The following is a 22,942-nucleotide window of genomic DNA, read 5'->3' on the forward strand; positions in this document are numbered from 1 at the left end:
GCTCAAGGGATTGAATTTAAGGGTTACCACAAATCCCTGCCAGGGATATGGCTGTGGGTCTTAGTAGAATGCAAGAGGGACCATGGGACTAGGGTTTACAAGGCCATAAAAACTCACAAAGAGCAAGCTGTGTGATCTGTGAGGACAGACCCTCTGCAAGGCCACCTTCACGAGTATACAACCTGTGCAGTCACACAGAGCCTTAGAAAGGCAATGCACTTTTAATGGTTTAATGCTCTATTGTCGCCATTTTGAAATGCTTCATAGGTTTTGAACTGGGTCCCACAACTTATATAGCTGGTCTGGACATTACCACTGTGGTTACGTTATGGTGGGTGTTCATAAAAATCAGTTGAATGAAGGAAGTCTTCTATTTGTAGTAAACACCAGCAGTCAGCTTAGGAGTCACGAGGCAAGCAGGCAGTAGCAGGCTCCGCAAGGCAAACAGCTTCTTAACACCGGCCAGGTGTCCTGTGTCCTGCTGCGTGAGGGTAGAGAGGTCTGGAAAGTGTGTGCTGGCAGCTAAAGCCGAGCTGTCACGCCTCAGGGAGTTCTAAGTTGGGTCTGCCTATCCAGCCAGCCGATTCAGTTTCTTAGGTCGTCTTTTCAGTTACTTCTAGACACCAGTCTTTATTTAATACTTATTTAGATGATCCAGCAGTGATTTCTTTTTCCTGTGTTGACTTCTAGTTTTTTATATAGGTTACTGAGCTCATCTCTGAATCTTTGATTTTCTTTTGTCTTCTTTCCCATGCCGAGCACCATGTCACGGCGTTCAAGTGGCATGCGGTATAATTATTTTTAGATCAAGTATAGTTACTGCTTCGATTGCTGAGAGCAAATTATATACTGTATATCCTGTAAGTCTGTTGTTAGATTTAGGTATGATAGAACTATTTTAATCTCTCTTCGTGTTAACTCTTGAAGTTTTCTCTTCTGTACGTTTTCTTGCAGCCACTTCTGTCAGTCTTCACTGACATGTATCCTTCTGAAGAATCTTATTCTTTCCAGGCTCTTTCTACTTCAAACATTGCTGAGGGCCAGACACTGGTTAAACTTGGTGTCTTAGTCCGTTTGAGCTGCTATAACAGAAATACCATTGCCTAGGTGCCTTGTAAACAATAGAAATGTATTTCTCACAGTTCTGGAGGCTGGGAAGTCCAAGATCAAAGTGCTTTCAGGTTCAGTGTCTGGTTCCTCCTTCCTGGTTCCAGTTCTCACTGAGTCTTCACGTGACAGAAGGGGACAAGCAAGCTCTCTGAAGGCCCTTTTAAAGGGTACTAATCCCATGCATGGGGGCTCAGCCCTCATGACCAAATCACCTTCAAGAAACCCCACTCCTACCATGATCACATATTGGGGGTTAGGATTTCATCATATGAATTTGGGGGCAGACACGAACATTCAGTCCACTTGGCAATTAAGAAGCCAAATAATGCCTTCATCTCACTTTTAGAACCTGGGAGGTGGGGACCCAAAATGGAAAAGCAAGGACTTGGGAGTCACTGAAATCTTGGTTTGAATTCTAGTTCTGCCAGCATAAGTTGTGTTAATTTGGGCAGGTTATTTAATTTATTTGACCCTCAGTCTCTTTATCTGCAAAAAAGGGATAATAATGCCTATCTTGCAGGGCAACCTAGAAGAATAATTATGTTGATGTATACAAAAATGTCCAGTATACAATAGGAACTCAACAATGACAGCTACTCTGCAAAATATATTCTGGATTTTCTTCTTAAACCTTCTATAACTCAGGGAAGACACAAAATATTCTCATTGTGTACAAGGGAAGCAAGAGAATTCTATTTATTTTTATCTACCTATTTGTCTCTCCATCCATGTTTTATATATATAATTTGATTTCTAAAGCCTACCTGCAGTATTTTCTCTTCTTTCATAAAGAAGGAGGACTCTACTTCAACTTTTTAATTTGAGAATTTTTGAATCTACATAAAAGTTCTGATGTAATAAGCACTGATATACTTTTTCCTGAGGTTCATCAATTTTAATATTAATCAATTGTTAATAATCACTAATAAATCTATTGTATACATGCACTTTTTTGTTGAACCATCTGAAAGTAGTTGAAGACATCATAACCCTTCACCCTTAAATACTTCAGCATGTATCTCTTAAGCATAAGAACATTTTCCTACATAACCACACTATATCACACCTAAGAAATTTAATATAAAAAAAGCCTTCCATTATCTTTGTTCATCCCCATCCCTCCAGCAAAGCAAGTCATTAAGAATTCTTGTCAGTCCTGGCGTTAGTTTCAATTCAGAGACAAATGTTCTCTGAAAGAGAGGGCAGCTTGATTCTTGGAAGTTAGACCTCAGTCAATTGTTAAAAGTATGAACTAGCAGGGTGGAGACCCAATTCCTAACATATTTACGCTTATGTGTCTAACTCTTCTACTGAAGGCCATGCTTTATTCAGACTAGTTTTGTCCTTACTCGGCATCTCTTTACTTATCATGCTCACCTGTATCTCCCTCTTCCATTCCTGATTCTAAGGCCTTTTTTTCTCCACCTGTGGGAATTCTACCACACCCTCAGGTTTCACCTTGTCCGTGGACTTCCCTGAAGACAACAGCTCACACCTGTCAGCCTTCTCTGAATTGTTGCAGTACCCCTTGTATGCATCAATTTATTGAGCATTGTCTTACCTTGTTGTTCTCCAATTGTTTTATATGATTTTTATGAAACAAGATTTAGGCTCCATAAGGGCAAGGTCTTTGAGAACATAATAGGTGCTTGACAAATATGTGTTAATTGATGGGTTTATTTATAGCTGTGTATGTCTTTGAGTAACAATAGCATTGAGCTGACTCAGTGTCTTTTAACTCAATAGCATCCAGCCTTTGCCAACAAAAAATGTTTTTGCAACTAACACACTTGCCATCAGTTACAGTCACAGTTGCTTTGGACTATTGGCTTGTCTTTGTCAAAGGGTACAGATCCATCATTTGAGTCAAGATCAGTAGAGGCATCTTCATTTAGGCAGAGGTTTCAAAGCCAGCCGGATGTCAGGTACCAGGATAGTATTCAGACTGCTATGTGGCCAGAATGATTCAGATGTTTAAGTAATTGAAATAACTGCAGTGTCACATGGTTTGCTTTGTTATTTCAACTGTATTATTGTTTGACTTGTAGAAAAAGCAGTTGTGTGCTCCTCCAACTACTTTCTTTCTGGAATCCATATTGTTTAAAGTATGAATTGATATTTTAATTGATTCAATTGGGCTGTATTGGATCTGTTAACAGACATGATAAGTTTCCTAAAATTCTAGATTTTAGTTAATCATTTCTTAAAAGTTTTAATGAGGCTTGTTTCCCCTTTTATGGAAACTGGGATAATTTTAGATAATTTGTATTTTTTTCTAAAATGCTAAGTAAATTTTCAGTCTCTCCAAATAGGACAATTCATTTAGTCATAGAATTACTCCATTTTGGCTATGTAATTTTGGTTTAAGTAAGAGCGGGAGGTTCTCTTTAACTTAGTATATTTTTAAGTGTGCTTTTGACCGGAGCTTGTTATTATTCTCCAAGTTCTGATGCTCTTTTGATCGATGTATTTCCAGATTCCACAAATAAATCAATTCTCTGGAATTGAGTCTTCTCCTCTTAGCAGTTTTCAGGGGGTGCTTGTCCTGGTCTCCCCCTCCCAGTGCTGTGACAAGTGGATGTTTTGGTCACCGGGTGACTGCCCTGAGGCTGGACCTCCTTGCTGAAGACCTTCCCCCACTCTTGTGTTCTGAATTGAGGAAGTCTGCTCTGTTCTGCACACATGCACTCAATGTTTAAACATACAAATGACGTTTTAGCTTTTTCCATACGCCCACCTAAATTCAAATTCCACTGAATTTAGTATCAATAGAAGCAAAGCAAAGCAAATACTATGGTTTAAAGCCAGTCCAATTCATTAATTTGTCTTCTGTGACAGTCACAATAATCAGTTTGACTGAAATGTTCATGTTTCAACTACTTTTGAGGACATACTTCTATAGAACTTCATTGTAATAAGTTTAGAAAGGTAAACTAAAGTGGCTCAGTCTGTTATAATACGATGCTTTCTCATAACTTACCATTATTTATATTTACCTATTTTAAACTTCATTTAGATGCCATTTCAATTTGTTTTAATATTTGATAACTTATAGGACTGTGTTTTGGAATGGACACAATTGTTAGGTACATGTCAAACTTGTTTCCTCCTGAATCTTTGTCCTATGTGACTTCATTTTTACTTTGATGCTAATGCCAGGGAGTGATAAAAATCTATTTACATACCTCTTTGGGGATGTCAGCTTTCACGCTGAAAGCTGTTCCTGTAACACTTAAATACATGAATTGTGGTGAACAGTTTATACGATGTGAGCAGCTAGCTTTTAAAAATTCCTCAAGGGCTTCCCTGGTGGTGCAGTGGTTGAGAGTCCGCCTGCCGATGCAGGGGACACGGGTTCGTGCCCTGGTCCGGGAGGATCCCACATGCCGCGGAGCGGCTGGGCCCGTGAGCCATGGCCGCTGAGCCTGCGTGTCCGGAGCCTGTGCTCCGCAACGGAAGAGGCCACAACAGTGAGAGGCCCGCGTACCGCAAAAAAAAAAAGAAAAAAGAAAAAAAAAATTCCTCAAAATGTTTTGGTATTGAATTTAGATTCAAATAAGACATATTGGGTAGAAAGAAAATGGAAATAAATAAGGTTTAAAATAATCAAGATTTACTGAACAGCTGTACTTTAATACAAGGTAAAATAAAAAAGAATGTTAATATTTTTTTGAAGATTATTTAAAAATTGTCCATCTCTTATTTCCCTTACCCTCCTTTACACTTTCTGGCCTTTTCCAAGTCACTTTCATTGGGAAAGCCATTTATTTCTTAGAACAATCTACTATGTATGAGTATATAGCTAAGGATTGAAACATGGATATTCTTACAGTACCAAAATTATTATTATTTTTCTCTCTCTCTTGCTTTCCTGTATCAAATGCCTGGAAAAATAGTCTATTCCTTGAACTAGGTCCTGAAGAGTGTTTTTTTTTTTGTTTTGTTTTTTAATCAGAAGCATTTCCCATAGCATGATTTTTTATACTTATCTTAAATTCTTTTACTCTAGTTTCAGAGAAAATAAATTGAAGGGGGCTAAAATCTCTCATGGTCTCTTATCAAGTGAAAACCTTCTAAATTCTAATTTCAGTTTTCAGAATACATTCTCTTTTTTCTAAGTAGCCTGTGGGTTAATGTTCCTTCCATAATTTTCACTCTTATTTCACTAATTTTGGGTTTTTCTCACTCAGCGCCCCACCCCCCCACGATGACAGACGTGTCCATATTGTCATCTCCTCATCATCATCTAAATCACTTCTTACCAAGACCTACAGACTAGACAGGGTTTTAGGCCCTCCCTGTGCAGCATGTGCTATACTTATAGCAACCTACAAGGTTTTATAGATGAGGAAACTTAAGCTAAGATTGTGTGGCAGGCAGAATAGTGGCCCCAAAGTTGCCCACACTCTAATATCCAGAACCGTGAATATGTTACCTTACATGGTAAAAGGGACTTTGCAGATGTGATTAAGGTTCAGAATTTGAGATGGGGAGATTATCTGGGTGAGTCCAATCTAATTACATGAATCTTTAAATACAGAGAACATTTCCTGGCAGGATTAGAGAGAACTGTGATGGAGGAGGAAGGTTGCTGGGTTTGAAGATGAAGGAATGGGCCATGAGGAAAAAATACAGGCAGCCTCTAGAAGCTGGGAAAGGCAGGGAAACTGATTCTCCCTAGATCTTCCAGAAGGAACACAGACCTTCCAACATCTTAGTTTTATTCCAGTGAGACCCATGTCAGACTTCTGCCTTCCAGAATTAGAAGATGATACATTTGTATTGTTTAAGCCACTAAATTTGTGCTAACTTGTTATGGCAGCAATAGAAAACAAATCGATAGTTTAAGTCACTTGTTTATGGTCACTTGTGTATGGGGGAGTCACATGTTTATGGGGGGTATACTATTTTATTAACATTTAAATTTCACCATTAAACATTGAGCTCAAGTATATGCTGGCCATATGTTCAGAATTTTAAAATAAAGGTAAATGGACAGACAGCTTTAAGGATGCAGTGTATTTAATATTACACAGTATATTCAGCAGTTAGAGAAAATCTAGGGGGTGGTACCTTTATATACTTTGTAGCACAAGTATAGGGACAAGACCTGCAAATGGAGGAAAAACGTGCCATTCAGGACTGAACAGAGGTCCTTGGTTGCTGACAGAATCTCCCCTTGACTTCCAACTTGAGACAAACCGAGGAGTCTGTCAGTATACAAAACCCACTGAATTCAGGACAAACAGTAACAGGATAGATTGATAAGAGCCAATTTGAGTTGTAGGGGCCAGTCTGAAGGGAGCAGGCTGGAAATGTTGCAGCTCAAGTCCAGGATCTGTAGAATAGAGCAGCAGTCTAGAGATAGAATGGTTACTGCATTCTTCTAAACAAGTTCCTAAGATGCTTTTTCCCAAACAGGGTGGTCACACAACTTTTTAATAGTTGGAGCCAAAACGTCATTGCTCGTTGATCTATCTGGCCTTCCTCCATGCCATGCTGCTCTTGGTAGCCAGAGCAGAGAACAGCTAGTTCTCTCAGCACATTGACTCTAAGCAAATCTTCTTCCATCATTCTTCTTTCCAGCCTCTGGGCTGCTAATTCATCTGTGCTCTTCAATATCTAGCACAGTGTACAATTCTTAATAGAACCCAGGTTATGAATGACAGTAGGAAAATTCACGTAATCGATGTGAATAACCTATAGCACTCTATTAGCAATGAGTTTGAGAAGCAAGAGATGCAAATTGAAAAACATTAGAAGAACCTTTATCTCTTCTGTGGTATTTGCTAACAAGAAAAAGACCTTTGGTTCAACATTGTTACAAGAAAAGGTACATACAAGTTAATTTAGTATCCAGTTTGTGTCACAGGCTGTAGCTAAATTTCATACCCACACACCATTTCGCCACTCTCCTTATTTCACTGTCTCTCTCTTGTTCTATATAGAGAGGAAAAACAAAGAAAGTGTTTGTAAATACTGACTAAACAAAGGACACTTTAGAAAGGATTCTAAGAATTCCGTGTACTTGTATTACCATTACACTAAAGTTACCTTCTAAAGAGGCAAAGATCGAAGCTGAAAACATTCCAGCAGCATGCACACCTTGAGAAACTGCAGTGCTGCAAGTTACAATTCAGGACAGAAAATAGCAGTAGAGTAGTAGAATGAAGAAAGTGATTAGATGACTGAAATGATTTTAAAATAGTACTGAACATCTTGTTTTGTACAAACATTTACAGAATCGTCTCTTCCTTTCCACTGTGGCAATGCTTGAAAATTATGTCTGAAAGCTGAATAATAAGCTTTGAGGTAAAGGATTAACACATTCATAAATATCAAACAGCTTTTCTTCTCTAAGCATAAAGATTGCTAAATACTGGAATGGAATACTAAAGGAAATCATGAACTACCTATTTATTTAAGAGTTCTTTTAAACAGCATGTGTTCTTTATCCATCAGTGATTATTAAAATAAGGCCAGTTCTCAATCTGGGAGAGTGGCTTTACCGAATCCTCAAGGTTTGATTTTTGTTGAATTATTCCATGACCACTTGTGGTAGGTACTGCCATCTTCCTGCAGCCTGACCTTGAGAACTGAGGAGGTTCCTTTAGATACAAAGGCATCCTCCTATCAGCATAAAGCTTTAAGGATAGCAAAGTTTTAAAAAGAGTCAACTATCTTATTTTAAAAAAAAATTTATGTTCACGAGAGTTCATCAAAAAAGGCCTGTCATCTAGGCCCTTCAGGTGTTAGCTGCTCGCTTTTTCTAATTTACAAAATTGACATGTGAACTATGATACCAAAAAAGAGATTAGCCATGGTGTTCCAAGTGAGAGTGGGGTCACAGTAGTGATGGTGACCATCTCCTCTTGGTTTTGACAACTTTTGTACACTCTATGGTAGAAGTTTCTACTTGAGATTGACCTGGGGATTCTTTAAGATGGAGAGTCTTGGGCTCTTTGGAATTTAACATTTTACAGCCTGAGCGAAGAGAAAATAAAGCAACATAGAAGTAAATATCTGGTCTAGTCCAAAGGTGCCTTTTCTCCCAGATGACTCAATAAATTTACTTACTGTAAAGAAATGCCTACTGCCATTATATATTTTAACTTGAGGATAATTATTTGTTATTTATTTTAAAATCAGTTTCTACATATCTTCTTTCCTATGTAAGGTTGACATTTGTGTGTCTTTGCTTTCTTTCAATCTATAATAAGCTTCAATAAATACAGTACAGTGTATATTCAGAGATAAATGTATTCTATTTCTAGGCATTTGAATGGCAGCAACTTCCTCTTTTAAGACAAAGGAGTTGACTTTTTTCAAATGCCCCATCATGCCAGTGCTACTGAAACTCCCACTGCCCTGACGTTTTTGCTCCCTAGGTTGGGTGAGCGAATCCAGTGAAGCATCTATGCAGACTGGGGCTGGCCAACGTGTCTCTGCTACTGCTCCCTTCTTACCTATTCCTTCTTCTGTTAGCCACATCCAGATTATCTTGGGGGGAGTCACCGTTGTCCAGAGCATGCTGTTCAGATAGAGGCGATCTCACTCCCTGGTGTCAGGGCTGGGTCTGCGTCTCAGATCTGTCCATCCTGTGTGGTTCATTTGCTTGGCTGTACCGAATCCTCTACTGATATTATTGGGGAAGAGACATCCTTTCTGCTGGTTGCTAAGTTAGTATAGTAGGTTATAAGCCTAAAACTGTTGTGGACAATCTTATCACCACAAAGGTGAACCTGCTATAAAATAAAGCCCTGAGTCAATTGGAGCTGAGGATGGAGACACATTCTTAGTGAAACTGTCAGAGAATGTAGGTCCAGCCATGACTTTTCCCTGGACTTCTGAATTATGTGAACCAAAAAATTGTGTTTTTTCTCTCATATCTCTTTGAGTTGCATTTCCCTCACTTTGCAACTGAGTCAAGTCCTATTTGATGATGAGAAGGGTAATGAATCACTTTCTAGTTGTGTCCCAAGGATCCCATAGTGAATCAGGAATCAAATGCCTTCCTTATTCATTTCAGGAAATAGACTCTGGTGTGGTGTCTGCAATATCATATTTTTCTTGTGCCCACAACAGATGTTACAAATCAGTCAATATGGTAAACTCTGAAAGCTGTATGAGTCTGCATTATTATATTCCAAGAAGGTAGAACAGCGTATAAAATGACCCCATCATGGTTCTAGTATCTTCTTGGTCAGGAAAAAAGAGATACGATGTGGGCATCAACAGGTCCTTCCAAGGACCACCAGGGTGCCACTTGCTTGCCCTGAATGGTCAGCACCATGTGGTCTCAGGGACCATGGAAGACCCTAAAGCCGTCTTCTCCCACATCCTCTTCTACTTCTATTTGGTGCTCTCTGACTCCTGAAATTTTCCTTCAGGGCTTCAATCTTTGTCTTTACATCTCAATGGCTGTTTATAATAGATGCATAAAGCATTTATGAGAAACTTACTATAGTGGCTTCCTTTGGGGAAGAGGTCTGGAGAAAATGGAACAGCTGGCTCTTATTTTTTATTTTATCATTTCTGCATGGTTGGACTTTTTAACTATGCTTAAAATTGAAGCATAATGGTTTGACTTTTCTAGCTTTGTACTCAAGTTGTTTTTATTTTTTTTAAAAGAGGCAAGTGGATAATCTGTTTATTTGTTACTCTTTGCATTAAAAAGCATAATAAATGTCGTAGTATCTATATGCATACCATGTGCTCGTTCGTTCAACAACTATTTGAGCCTCTTGTTTGTACTGAGCTCTGTTCCAGGTCATAGGCATGAGTCCAGCAGATAGTCTCTCCCTTCACGAGGCTTCCATTTCAGTGTCCAGAGCTGTTCTAAGAATGTCACCTGGACTTTCTCATCTTATTTTTACTGCGGTGCTGGGATGATGGTTTTATTTTACAGAGGAGGGGGATATAAATGTAGAGGTGCTAATTCCTCTGCCCCAGGTCACATAGTAGTAAGTGGAGGAGGTGGAATTTGAGGAAGGCCGTCTGACTGCAGCATCTGCAGATGACATCGGGATGCACAAATGCCTCTTTGGGAGAGAATGTCCGATTAATACCTGTTAAGGCATAAATGTCTTTGGGAAAAGCATACTTAAAGTTGTGATTCAGTCATTTAAGTTTGGCCGAAAGATGTGAGAACAGATTTTTTCTAGAGCGCAGAATGGAAAGAGCAAGAGGACTGGAACTAGGGTAGTGGTGACTGGAGGACGAGGAAAAACAAGGGGCAGGGGAAGGGGAGGAGGAAAGGAAATGAGGGAGGAGCGGGCCAACTCCCTGCAGGGAATGGAGACATTCCCTTAGTGGCCTAACACATTTCTCAGGTCTGGTACCTTGGCTGTTGGCGCTTAACACATTATATCACTTAATCCCCACCCCAGCTCCGTCTGGCTCCAAAGCTCATGTCCTGGCAGCTCACTTCCAGCCCCAGCACAGTGTTGTCCGGACTTATTTCTGGGGTGAACCAACCTAGCAGGCCCCAAAGTGAGGATCTGAAGATTCAGAGGTATGGCATTCAGAGAGTGGCACAGCTGAGCTGGCCCTCTCTGGGAAGAGCATTCAACAAAAAGGATATTTCCTGCTGAAGTATTATTTGGTGATGATATTTCTGGGTATAAAGTTGTGATGAGCCCCAAGACTGGATTCAGTCTTTTCTCAATGATTATAGCAAAGAATTTGGTCTACTGCCTGGGAAAGTAGCTCCTAACCAGAGCCTGATGGGGGACAGAGGAGGACACACATGGACCAGGCTTCCTGGACATGCTCAGGGCACAGTTTGTTTGTTCCTGGCTTAATGGTGGGTGTGAGTGTATTTGTGTGGGCATGAGTATAAGTGAGAGAAAATGACCGTGTAGGGTGTGTGTGTGACCAGTGTGAAGTTTCAGGGAAATTGTTCTCCAGGGAGGTATTAGTTCCCTCCCGGGTTGAGAGCTCTGTGGCCCGGCTATCTTTTAGACAGAGCACCAGGGGCCAAACAACCTTTATTTAAGCACTTGTTTTCTCCTAACCCCAGGTTTGCTGTAGAAAAGTTCTTCTCCCACAATTATTATTTTAGTTACCAAGAGAAAATTTCAGACACATCTAGACCATCCTAAAAAACCAACCCTCCTTTACGGTTATTACATTCAGATATGAGACTACATGTAACCTCATTGATTCATTCTATCAGAAAGGAGTCTACTGCCCAAAGCTATTATTTTCAGGTGGGTTCCTTTAGAATTGGGTTTTTATGTATTCCAGCAGAAAATACATAATCTTTTGTCTGAAGTACAAATTATAGTCTGTATATATAACAAATCAACCCCCCAAAATGTACAGGTTTAAAACAAGAAACATTTATTATCTCAAAATTTCTGTGAACTGGGAATCCAGGAGCGGCTCAGCTGGGTGATTCTGGCTCAGGGGCTCTGCAAGGCTGCAGTTGAAGGATTGGCCAGGGCTGCCGTCCTTTCAAGGCTCATCTGGGGAAGAAGCTCCTTCTAAGCTCATTCTTGTGGCTGTTGAGGGATCTCAGAAGATCTGTTTCCGGGCCTCTCAACAGGGCTGCTGGCTTCCCTGAGAGCAAATGATCCCACAGAGGGGAAGAGAGAGCCCCCAAGACAGAAGTGACTTTTTTTTTTTAACTTTTTATTTTATATTGGAGTATAACTGATTAACAATGTTGTGTTACTTTCAGATGTACAGCAAAGTGATTCAGTTATACATATACATGAATCTATTCTTTTTCAAATTCTTTTCCCATTTAGATTATTGAACAGAGTTCCCTGTGCTATACAGTAGGTCCTTGTTGGTTATTCATTTTAAATATAGCAGTGTGTACATGTTCATCCCACACTCCCTAACTATCCCTCCCTCCCCACCCTTCCCCCTGGTGACCATAAGTTCGTTCTCTAAGTCGGATCTTGGAAGTGACATCCTATTACTTCTGTCACATTCCATTTGCTAGAAGCAAGTCGCTAGGTCCCCAGCACTCAGGGGAGTGATTGCATAAGGGTTGACTAGCAGGAAGGACTGTTGGGGGCCATCTCAGAGGCCACTTAGCACAGGGCTGTCACAGAAATCTTCCATCTATGAATAGTTTCGGTCACCAAATACAAACAAGCATTTAATTGAGCTTCACACAAGTAAATAGTCTGTGAGATCAAAGAATGCTGCTAGTTATTCTAAAGCAGAGCTAACTTATATTTGTACTGAGAAGAAAAAAGTAAACAATGGGAGGTAGATCTGAGTGACCTGACTTCTGAGAAACTTGCTTCTGAGAACACTGAAGACAGCTGAGCCAGTTCAATTAAATCAGCATTTATTAAGACCTCTGTATAGTGTAGGCTCTGCTCTGTGTGAAGGACTTCATATCTCCCTTCATACAAAACGTGCATTGCCTATTTAGGGAGGCAAGACAGAGAGAAAATGGAGCGACAGTAGAAGAGTTTACATTAACACGAAGCATGTAGGATGGTGTGGAGAGACTGCTCTGGAACAGGGGGCAGCAAACGTTTTCTGTAAAAGCAAAAGCCACATAGGATATACTTCAGGCTGTGTGGGCCATATATGGTGTCTATTGCATCTTTTTCCTTTTTTTGTACACTCTTTAAAAATCGTAAAAGCCATTCTTAGCTTGCTGGCCAAACAAAAGCAGGCCGTAGCTCAGCTTTGGCTTATGGGCTGTAGTGCACCAACCTCTGCCCTAGACGCTTTCTCTAACTGTTTGTGAAGAGGCAGTTTCTGCCTCCCAGTTTACTGCCAACAGATACTTTTGTAAAAGCCAATAAAAATCACTTACTAGAAAAAAGGCACTGTGATGGTTAATTTTACATATCAACTGAGAGGGTGTTTTTGGACAAGGTTAACATTTAATTAGGTGAACTTTCAGTAAAACAGATTGCTCTCCGCAGTGTAGGTGGGCCTCATCCAATCAGTTGAAGGGCCAGGAAGAAAACACTGGCCTCCCCAAGCAACAGGGAGCTCTCGAGCAGCTGCCTTCAGACTAGAACTCCACCATCAGCTCTCCTGTGTCTTGAGCCTCCTGGGCCACACTGCAGGTTTGGACTTGCCAGCCTCCATATTTGTGTGAGCCAATTCCATATAGCAAATCTCTTTCTATATGTAGACATATGTCCCATTGGTTCTGTTTCTCTGGAGAACCCCAACTCATACAGGCATACAAAATTCAAGTCCCTATTTTTAATTTTTAAAAATTTTATTTATTTATTTTAATAAATTTATTTACTTTTGGTTGCATTGAGTCATTGTTGCTGCACACAGGCTTTCTCTAGTTGCGGTGAGCGGGGGCTAGTGCAGGCTCAGTAGTTGTGGTACATGGGCTTAGTTGCTCCGCGGCATGTGGGGTCTTCCAGGACCAGGGCTTGAACCCATGTCCCCTGCATTGGCAGGCGGATTCTTCACCACTGCGCCACCAGGGAAGCCCCCTTATTTTTTATTATTAGATTTAAAGGCATGCATTTTCTTAGTTAAATTGTTACAAATGTTTTTAAACGCTTACTCTTCATTTCTGTACTTATCTCACTGTAGATCAGTGCAGGTAATGGCCTGGTACTCTTCTGCAGACCATTCTCTAGGGAAACTGCTCTAGGAGGTCAGATAGGTAGAGCAATCCCCATGTGTTGTTCTGCCAAAAAAGCTCAGATTGAGCCGTGCTCTGTAGGTCCTGCAGGAAAGTGAGCAGGCACTGGGAGTGCGGTACCATTGTCGCTACAGGTTCAGGCCCAGGGATGGTATGTGTGCATGCACATGTGTGGGATTTGGGAGTGACTGAAATAAGGTGAGTCAGGTAAAGCAGTGAGCTTTCTCTGAGTGGAAAGAGAGAAGTTTGAGCTTAACCCTGTAGGCAGTGAGGGATCACTAGGTTTTTGAGTAAGGTTGTTACTGACTTGATGAAAAATTGTTGTTTTAGGAATGTTAATCTGGGGCAATGGAATGGGATGGTTGCTGTGTCGTTGGAGTGTTCTTGGGCAGTGGGTAGGTGGGTAGTGAGAGACGGCACTGCACATACAGAGGGAGGCCATATTATGAAGTCATGGACATTAAAAAGTAGGGGTTATCTCGACCCATTAAGATCAATGAAGAGGACTTTGCATTAATCCAGGCCTAATGAACTGATGAGGGCCTGGATTGGGCTGGCAACTAGGGCTCTATGCATGTTGCTTAGCTCAGGATTGGCTTAATAAATGACTAGATGGCTCTGAATAGTGATAAATGAACACTTCTTCAGACCTGGGAGATAGCTGAGTATCTGGTCTCAAATGGGATTGCGTATGAGTAATAATGCACACCTATATACATATACTATATACATAGTAGTGTATGGGGGCTGATAATCTTCTCTTTTAGTATTGGGAAGGGCCCTCTGGACCATCCTCTTCTGGGGCTTAGATCTATCATGCAGATGCCATTTGATAACTAGACTTTGTCCCTTTGATTAACAGACCGTCTCCTAAATTAGTTAGAATGTATAGGCCTTAAAGTATGAGCAAGGTAATGTAATTTAGTTATGATCCAGAAATTTGGATTTATGTGCAAATGTTTGAAATGTAAGATTATGATTGACTTGTAGCAGTATAATTTACAAAACCTGTTCTGTTACTTATACTTGGGAAACCAGCCCCTTACTCTTCATAGGAACCATTGAAAAAAGTTCCCCAGACCTCTCTTGTCCAGGTGGCTGGGAGTGACCTGACATACACTGCAGCCTATGTGGTACTCCTTACACTAGAGCTCCTGGCAGAATTTCTCAGACAAGGCTGACACGGTGCCTCTAACCTGGAGTGCTGGGAACTGTTATTCTCTGCTCTCTCCTGGGAAGGGAACAGTCCATCCTCTTTCTCCTAAGTCTAAGGGTAGCTAGGCTGATTAAAGCCAGCTTTATCTGTGCACACCTAGTGAGTTTATATTCTTAGCAAAATAGCCAGTTTGTTGAGAACAGTGGTCCTCAAAGCATGGTCTCCAGACCAGCAGCAGCAGCAGGATCGTCTGGGAACTTGTTAGAAATGCAAATTTCTGGACCCCCAAACCAGACCATCTGAATCAGAAGCTCTGGGGGTTGGGCCCAGCAATCTGGTTTTGTTTTTTTTTTTGCAGTACGCGGGCCTCTCACTATTGTGGCCTCTCCCGTTGCGGAGCAGCGCAGGCTCAGCGGCCACGGCTCACGGGCCCAGCCGCTCCGCGGCATGTGGGATCTTCCCGGACCAGGGCACGAACCCGTGTCCCCTGCATCGTCAGGCGGACTCTCAACCACTGCACCACCAGGGAAGCCCAGCAATCTGGTTTTAACAAGCTTTCCTGGTGATTTTCATGCCTGCTAAAGTTTGAGAGGGAAAACCTTATTCTGAGTTCCATGTTTGAACCAGGGATTTAGTCTTAAACCAGATCAATGGATCTCTGCATCCGTTGTGTCAAGAAACGTAACAATACAATCATCACCAGGGAGTCAGTTACAGGCAACGTCAACAAGACACGTCAACAAGACTGTGAATGGATAATTGGGTATAATAAAGAAAGAATCAGCTCCCTGGGAATGCCTGCTCACATCCGTTTGGGGATATTTCCAACACAGAACTTGCATGCCATACGGGAATATTCTGCACGTTGAAAAAAGGATGCGCGTTTGATAAGCAATAATGCGTTTACTTATCAACAAACACAGTCTGTGGCTCCCAAAGGTCCAGGCAGCCAGCTGAAGCTGGTCAGGCCGGCCTGGCTACGGAAACCAAGCAGTGTCCCCTGTATGGCAGGAAGCCTCAGGACTCCTGTTTGTTTTGGTTTGCAGGTGCCACTCCCCCTTCCCCCTTCCTGTGTCATGGTTGCTTTGAGAACAAGCTCTTTAAATTGAGATAGTAGCCAATTCCAAATGCAGAGAGAAAAAGAAAATCTTATCTGTTTCTCCAAAAAAAATGTAATTGAGGCAGATTTTTCCTAGGATCTAAGTTATTCTTTGGCTGCAGATGTACCTTTGGAAGGGGTACAGCAGGGTCTCCCCACACAAGAAGTAAACCAGCTGGGTGTACTTCATACAACAGATGGATTTTGACCGAATTTGAAAATCATAATTTTGTAAATCAAATTACATTTTAGGGGCTTCCCTGGTGGCGCAGTTGTTGAGAATCTGCCTGCCAATGCAGGGGACACGGGTTCGAGCCCTGGTCTGGAAAGATCCCACATGCCACGGAGCAACTAGGCCCGTGAGCCACAACTACTGAGCCTGCGCGTCTGGAGCCTGTGCCCCACAACAAGAGAGGCCGTGATAGTGAGAGGCCCGCGCACCGCTATGAAGAGTGGCCTCCGATCGCCGCAACTGGAGAAAAGCCCTCGCACAGAAACGAAGACCCAACACAGCCAAAAATAAATAGATAAACAAATGTGGGGTTTAAAAAAAAAAAAAGAAATTACATTTTAAATTCAGCAGAGAAATTGCCATTTAAAAGGAATTTCGCAGCAGATCTTTTGCCAAGAGTATAATTATTTCATTATTTATTTCTTACTACAAAAATTTCCATACGCAATAAAACCTCAGTGAAGCAGAATTTTCAAGGACTTGGGGGATTCTTGTTATTTACTTCTTCTTTGTTTTTGATTGACAAAGGCTTAACTGAAAGAAAAAGATCCTGTTTCCAACTTTTGTTGAAAATCTTTCTAAAATGCTTAAAATTGATTTTTTTAAATTAGTGGGTAGTGGATATGTAACCAAGCTTTCTTGGTGATTAAATATTTTTGCAGCACATTTCTGTCAGCTGGATAGTGATAGAATATTAGGTTGAATTTGCATTGACTGTAAAATGATACACTGAAAACGAGTTACTAGAATATTAGGGTAAAACTTCCAGTTTTACTTATTTTCAGTTGATATTTTACCTAAGTATTCAGCAGAGAAGGATGTTGGTTTACTTAGAAACTTTTGTTGGTTGTTGGGTCTTGGTTGAAGTTTAACAGATTTACCTAATGAGTGTACATGTATGTTTAGAAAAACTAATAAATAGGAACTGAACTGAGTTAACCCAAAGTTAGATGTTGAAGCCCAGTGGTAGTCTTTGTTTCAACATTTTGTTGTTATTAAGATTAAGAAGTAGCTCTCAAGCAGGCCGTGTTCAAATCTGTGACTTGGGCAGCCTTCTGTAGATGGAGAGGATGGGAAGGGAAGCCAAGTTTAGCACCTTGATTGCTCACCTACACAGGGATTAATTTAAATTCAGTAAAACTTTTTGTACATTTACTATGACTCTTAATCCCTAACTCTTGGTGCCCCTGGAGATACAAAGATAAACAAGAGATGGCCCCAACCTCACAGAGCTCACAATTTAGGGTGGGAAAACTCTGGTATACGAAGGTGGGGTGGAGTCATGGGGTGATCCAACCAAGGGATGTATAGTTCGGGAATCCTTAAACCTGTTTAGGTGGTGGATGCCACTGAGGAACACAGTGGAATGCTGATCCATTTTATATCACTACAGAAGCTAGAATTGATCTTAAGAGCCGAAAACATAACTACTTAAATCTATGTATGTACTGTAAAATCACGACTGTGAACTCCCAGGCCCACAGAATAACCGCAAGCTGTTGAGCTGAGCAGGATGGACGGTTCCCTAATTTTTTTTGTTAACGTTAACACGCACCTCATTAATCCATGTTGTCATTTGCTAGCACTTGTAGCCAGACAAACAGTAACAGGTGCCCAAATTTGAAGGAAATGGAGACTTGAGAAAATTCTATCCACTAATTTAGTTTAAAACTCTGATTTGAGAAATGATGATCCCTCATTTCGGTAGCAGCTCAGAGAACCCCAGGGCTCTGTTGGAAGGGTACGCGAGCATCTGACGTGCTGAGAGAATGGGCATTGTGTCCAAAAAGATTTATCGCCTTTCCAGCCCCAGCCAGGCAGTCCCTCTAGAAAGTACCCGCTCTGTTCCTGGGGGCGGGGCAGGGTAGAAATTTCTAAATGGTAGGTATTCTCCTGGCTCAGCTTTATACCTTTCCTTGGCACTAATATTCCTTCAGAAAGTAGCTGCTCAATAAGAAAACTGTTGAAGAGTGCCACAAGGCTGGAATTTGGAAAAAATTTCCCTATAAAAACAATGTTATAATGATTATTAGGTTTAGATGAAATGGTGTTAAATTCATAATAAAAAGATGCAAATGGGTTGAATAGATTTTGTCTGCTGGTCTTGGAATTTATCCTCCTATTTATGACATTATTTATATGGAGTGGTGATCTCTTTCTTTTTTAGCTTCAATTAGCAAATATTTATCTCAAGACTATCACGTGCCAAGCAGCTTCTGGACGTGCTGGGTCTGTTTCCTCTTGTATTAAATGGAGACAAAGAGTTCTTCACCTCATAGGGTTGTTATGAAGATTAAATGAATTATAATATGTAAAGCTGCTCTGAAGAGTGTCTGACTTATCGAAAGTGCTTAATAAATATTAGCTGGCCATTCTCAGTATTATTGTATAGCAGTGTAATAGCCACTGTCCCTCCCCACAGGGAAATTCAAACAAACAACTTTCTAGCTGGGGCCTGCTTGTATTCTGCCTGTGTTCTGCTCTTTAAGGGACCAGCTGTTCTCTTGCAGGTGGGGCTGGACTGCCTTGTGAGCAGTTGGTATTTGTCTGTGTGGTTTGACTGGTAAGCAGAGCCCTTTTCACTTTTCCCCTGGGGCTGAAGGACGGCAGAGCAGGGAAGTGGTGGGGAGCTGCTGGCGGCTTCTGGAAACTCTAACCAGTGGCCTCGCCTCATGGGAATTGCAACTCTACCCCCCCTGCGTGTTTACTTGCCTTCCGGGGAAGGACCGAGTCTGTGGATATGAGGACTGCTGGCTTGCACACCTACTCTTGGAGGCTCTCTGCTTTGTGGACATGTGGGTCTCCCACTGCCTGTGGAAATCCTGTGAAGACCAAGTTTGCTGGTTTGATATAAAGACTTTCTGTCCTGATCTGGAGGAAGCAGGCAAGAAGAAAAACCGGACTTTTTCACTTTTCAAAATATGTCAAAGTCCTAGAGTTAGCTTCTTCAATGATAAAGTTCCAGAATTGTTTTGGACATCCTAAAGCAAAAACACCAGCTTCTGAAGCTGTCAAAGATTTGGGATGAAATTTTTACATGCTTCCTGCTGCTAAGCCTTGCTAGTCCCAAGAGGATTGAAGAGTGCAAGAACTACACTTTCATGCTGTTGAAAATCTTGGTAAAATGAAGCTTATTACCTTATTACCTTATTACCTTATTACCTCCTGAGTAACACCAAGGTATACAACTCTGTCAAGTTTAAGACGAACGGTGACAAGGGTAAATAGGAACTGTTCCTGGCAGAACCGAGTGGAGGACTGTCCTCTACAACTGATACTCATTTCACCATTTAGAGGCTACTTTTATCTTTTCTGACTAGTCCCTCATACTTAGCCCCTCTGCTTTCAGGGGTCTTCTGTTAATTTTGGTTGGGGTTTCCCTAAATGCCCATTCTTATCTCATGGTAGAATAATTTCCATCCATTCAACCAACAACTTCTATATGTTTTCATTCTTCACTGGTTTCCATGTTACCCATAAGGACCTGGCCTTTATGGGAAACAAAACAGAATAGAACAAAAACTAGGTACAAAGCCATTTAACCAAAAGTATATAGATTCAGTTTTCAATCTTGGTAGAATTTGCAGAATTTTATTATGTTAATTAAAAATTTTCAGCTTCAAACTTGGACCGGGCTTTACTAACAGAAGACATATTTGTTTTGTCCTCTGCTCTCAAAGTTCCTTGGAAAGTAACCATCTGGGGGAAAGCTTATGAAAGTATCTCTGTATCAGTATCTACTATGGGGAATACTGGACACTTTGAAGAAATACTCAGTCTTACTTTGGTATCATCTTTGGACACTGAGCTTAGTTTTAACTGGTTCTACAGTTAAAGGTGGGACATGAAACCGGTTTTCATCAGCACAGAGAAGCTGTTAGTAACTCAAGGACTGAATACCGCCTGTATCTTTTGAATGTTGGTGGATGGAGGAAGTGGCCTCAAAAACATGCAGGTAGACTTCAGATAAATCCTCTTTTTATTATTAGATCTTTCAAATTGAACATTGATATAGTGATCCTTCAGATTTAATATAGGACTGATGCTTGGATTTGCAAACAGGGAGTACAGAAAAAAAACCAAAGCGTATCTAACTGCTGAGATGATGTCTTCTGTGTTCTGTTTCAGTGTCAAACATTTCAAAAGACTGTAACTCTACACTAGAATCTTGATACCGCTATGGCAGCAGAGTATTCTTAGAGCTCAGGAGCAAGGGTCTCAGGAGGAAGAGAAGCAGAAGCATGAGGCACATGTCAGTGGAATCTCACGTCTGTAGCTAGACCCACTGTTTGACAGAAACCGGCCAGCTGTGATGGTAAAGGTGACTTTGGGGCTTATTTCGAAAGTACTTAAACATTGTGACTCACTGAACAAAGCTGAATAAGGAAGAAGTACAACTACCTGTAACCAAGATTGATGACCTTGATTGAATGAAGAAAAACTTACCTGCCTTGAGATGGAAAGATTGAGAGAGAGAGAAGTAGTATTGTGCGATGGATTCACCATATACTTGGGATCTACCCCATTCTAGTTCTAGCTGTGTGACACTGGGCAAGTTGCTTAACCTCTCTGGCCTCATTTTTCTCACTGTACAGTAAGGATATATACATGAGGTTAGTATAAAATAAAATGATGAACAGGTAAAGGGCTCAGCCCAGTGGCTGGGGCATTAAAAGAAAAAAAAAAACCCTGAATAATTATAAGTAGTATCCTTTATAGTTTTACTGGTATTTCAAGAATAAGAACTAACATGAAAAAGCAATTTTAAAATTAGGGAAGAAAAATATGTACATTTACTTTTTTAGGAGATAAAGTTGAGATGACTGTCAACATCAGCCATGGAATTCACTCAGAATTTTGATTCGTACTTTTAAGGAAAATACCGATATTAATTTTACTTTCTCTAAAGATAGTTTCATACACCAAAGTAATTTTATTTTGAAGAGTCTGAGGAAATGAGAAAATTAGAAAGGAAATAGCATATGAGTGTGACTATATTATAAAACAAGTAGCAACGATGAATGTGAGAACACATTTACCTTCTTAGCTTCTCCGGATCAATGAAGAAGATTTTGTAAGTACAAAGTGGAAAATTCAATATTCTTACTATTTAATCCTTTGGTATAAATAAAGATATTGTTATAATTAAGCCATACTTTTTTAATGATACTACACTCTTTTAATTTTAAAGCTAGATGGCTAATTATGCTGTATTTAAAAATTTTTAACTTTAGCATTTGCAAAGTGCTTTTAAAGTTTTTTGAAGCACTTTTCTGCTCTTTTAATAATTCAATCCCCAGAGTAATCTTCTAAGGTAGTCAGAGCAAGTATGGTACTATTTTTTACATTCTGCAAATGAGAAAAAAAGCAAAGGAGGTTGAATGACACAGCTAGTCGGGGATGGGGTTGGCACTCAGTAATGTTATGCTTAGAACTTAAATTTGTTTAGAATGTGTAGTTTGAAATCAATTAGATTGATCTAACAAACAGTCCTTGACAGGAGGAAGAATATTTTTTTTAATCTCCATTTCACTCTTTAATCTCAACGATGAGTCCTCACAATGTGTCTTCCCACTTAATCATACCACCTTCTTGTCTGAGTTCTCTGTAAATTATATTCCATTTTTTTTTGGAAAATGATATCTTAATCTACAGTATGATTATGTGGCACCTGTGTACTCTTTCAAATGAATAATTGTCACTGTTAAATTGACTCCAGACCCTCAGATTGTCAAATTTAGTGAATAGTTGGGTAAATATTATAAACTCCAATCTCATATTTGGGTGAAAACTGAAAACTTCAGTCATCCAGATATCTGTAAATACTAGATGATTGAAACATAGTTCTTTTAATTTTTCATATAGACCCATTGTCTCATGTATTGTAGATATGACTTGAGTGAGGAAAGTTTAGGAAATGTTTCTGAGTGCCCCATCAAGTGCTTGTTGGTTTGGGGTGTTTTCACATGCTTTTTTTTTTTTTTTTTTTTGGGTACGCGGGCCCCTCCCTGTTGTGGCCTCTCCCGTTGCGGACAGGCTCCGGACGCGCAGGCTCAGCGGCCATGGCTCACAGGCCCAGCCTCTCCGTGGCATGTGGAATCTTCCTGGACTGGGGCACGAACCCGTGTCCCCTGCATTGGCAGGCGGACTCTCAACCAGTGCACCACCAGGGAAGCCCCACATGCTTTCTTTTAAGGAAACTTTCTTTCACTCTCCAGAGTCTGGCCATACTTGGGACCTGCTGGATGACAGATACTCATCTATTAGTTCCTAGCGGGGCCCCAGCTGGTGTGACTTTCACACATTCTTAGAGAGGATCCATCTACAGCATATGCTGAAAATGACAGTGGGAGAAAAGAAGCAACATCAAGCCAGCTGCCTTTTTGCCCAAGGCAGACTGAAGAGAAACCCTTCGAAAAATAATCCTGTACGTTTGAGATGTCATTCATAAACAAAGGGAAACTACTTCCTATCTTTACACTACTTTGAAATTCACTCCTCCCCTCTTGACCCCAGCTTCTCTGAATCAGTTGAGTCACTTAATTGATGGGAATTAAATGCTGTAGAAGCTGGAACACATGTTTAAAAGAGTTTTGAGAAACCTTACTTAGGGCTTCCCTGAATCAAGGTAAATAAGGAAAGAGTCACCTCTTCAGCCCTTGGGAACTTCTCATGTTTTGCTTAGTAAACACCTGTAAATTTTATGGCCTGTAGTGCTTTCTTTGAGTTTGGCCCCCTTGCATTGTGTTATTTCTG

The 22,942-nt window shown here is 40.6% G+C and overlaps 1 long non-coding RNA gene across 1 annotated transcript in view; it reads left to right on the forward strand.

Annotated features, from left to right (window-relative positions):
• The window catches only part of LOC113610280 (uncharacterized), a 336,551-nt gene that overhangs the window by 136,031 nt on the left and 177,578 nt on the right, over window positions 1-22,942 (forward strand). The window contains exon 7 of the long non-coding RNA XR_003429020.1: window positions 20,315-20,799. This is a non-coding gene — a long non-coding RNA (uncharacterized LOC113610280). The remainder of the gene's footprint in view (window positions 1-20,314; window positions 20,800-22,942) is intronic.

Source organism: Aethalodelphis obliquidens, unplaced genomic scaffold (assembly GCF_003676395.1).
Source record: "Aethalodelphis obliquidens isolate GAN/ISIS:26980383/991018 unplaced genomic scaffold, ASM367639v1 scaffold3, whole genome shotgun sequence".
Classification (NCBI taxonomy): Eukaryota; Metazoa; Chordata; class Mammalia; order Artiodactyla; family Delphinidae; genus Aethalodelphis; species Aethalodelphis obliquidens.